The 1,871-nt window shown below is 49.3% G+C and overlaps 1 pseudogene across 1 annotated transcript; it reads right to left on the bottom strand.

The window, feature by feature from the left end:
* Nucleotides 1-434: 434 nt before the first annotated feature.
* LOC311199972 (olfactory receptor 14A16-like) lies at nt 435-1,359 on the bottom strand (annotated as a pseudogene). Its single transcript has one exon. The product of its transcript is annotated as an olfactory receptor 14A16-like (transcript).
* Between the last annotated feature and the right edge of the window lie 512 nt (nt 1,360-1,871).

A 1,871-nucleotide genomic window follows, 5' to 3' on the forward strand; every position in this document is an offset into this window, starting at 1 on the left:
AACTAGTGGTAAGACAGGTACAAGGGAAAACGAGTACTTCTTCTGCTGTCCTGGGTACCAATCCCGGCAATTCCCGTTCTGTCCTGGTGGGAAAGCATTGCCATTCCAGACAAGCAGACGAGTGATTCAGGAGAGGAAGAGGTGCTCGTAAATTTGTTTAAATAAACCCAAAAAACCAGGAAGGAAAAATTGTGTCCCTTTGGAGGCAGACATGCTGCAAAGTGTGCATGCTTTGTCATTTCATGGTGTCTGGAGCAAAGAAGACCTAGAGATACTGTGTTAGGAATAGGATGAATGTGCACAATTTTGTTATACCTTAGACAATCTAAAAGGAAAAAATACTGAAAGAATTAAAACCTGCTAAGTAGAGACTGGTCCTAACGTGAGTTTCGTGGTCAGTGATATGCAGAAGAAGATGAGCAATTCATTGCTGCTTAGAAAAATCTATTAATCAGTTTCCACACGGCATCCTTGAGTTCCTGGTTCCTCATGCTGTAGATGAGGGGGTTCACTGCTGGTGGAAACACTGAGTAAAGAAATGCCAATACCAGGTCCAGAAATAGGGAGGAGATGGAGTTGGGCTTCAGGTGGGCAAATACGACAGTGCTGATAAACAGGAAGACCACGGCCAGGTGAGGGAGGCAGGTGGAAAAGGCTTTGTGCCGTCCCTGCTGTGAGGGGATCCTCAGCACTGCCCTGAAGATCTGCACATAGGACACAAAAATGTACCCAAAACATCCAAAAATTAAACAGACACTGACCACAATGAGTCCAGTTTCCCTGAGGTAGGCATCTGAGCAGGAGAGCTTGAGGATCTGGGGGATTTCACAGAAGAACTGGTCAACTGCATTGCCATGGCAGAGGGGCAGTGAAAATGTATTGGCTGTGTGCAGAAGAGAATAGAGAAACCCACTGGCCCAGGCAGCTGCTGCCATGTGGAAACAAGCTCTGCTGCCCAGGAGGGTCCCGTAGTGCAGGGGGTGGCAGATGGCAACGTAGCGGTCATAGGCCATGACAGTGAGGATACAGTACTCTGATGAGAACAAAAATAGGAAGAAAAAAGATTTGAGCCACACATCCTGTGTAGGAAATGGCCCTGGTGTCCCACAGGGAATTAGCCATGGATTTGGGAACAGCAATGGAGATGCAGCCAAGGTCAGCAACAGAGCGGTTGAGGAGGAAGAAGTACATGGGGGTGTGGAGGTGGTGGTCACAGGCTATGGTGATGATGATGAGGCCATTGCCCATGAGGGCAGCCAGGTAGATGCCCAGGAAGAGGCAGAAGTGCAGGAGCTGCAGCTCCCGTGTGTCTGCAAAGGGCAGGAGGAGGAACTGGCTGATGGAGCTGCTGTTGGACATCTGCTGCCATCAATTGGGGAGAGCTGTGAGAATTGGAAAATGCAATGAAACTTTAGAGAACACTTCTATGAGGCTAACCTCTTCCAATTCACATTGACTCCCTGGATTCAGGAGTACTTTTGTCAGGTCCTTTTTGGGAGGTCTGTTTTGTGCCGCATTGAACATGCCACTGCTGGGACCCTCTGGTCAGCTGTGGCCTCCCCAGAACTCGTTCCTGCCTGAGTTCTGCAGAATATCAGTGTCTTCACTGCAGGGAATATCAGGGAGGTTCCAAATCCCCTCTGCCAGGGCATTTCTGGAAGCAGCTCCTTCTTTCTCCCTCCCTGAAATTGTCTCTGATGCCTGGAGCTGTCCCTGCAGCTGCTTATCTTTACCCATGTCACCTCCCTCTCTGTTCTCACAGACCTCATCCAATCTGCCCTTTGCTCTTCTCTTCTCTGCAGACCCTTCCTAGCATCAAGCAGTGCCCCGGGGAACCTCTGTGTGTTCAAGGATCAGGAAATCCTCTGATG

The sequence above is a fragment of the Gallinula chloropus genome (assembly GCF_964237585.1).
Source record: "Gallinula chloropus genome assembly, chromosome: 22".
Classification (NCBI taxonomy): Eukaryota; Metazoa; Chordata; class Aves; order Gruiformes; family Rallidae; genus Gallinula; species Gallinula chloropus.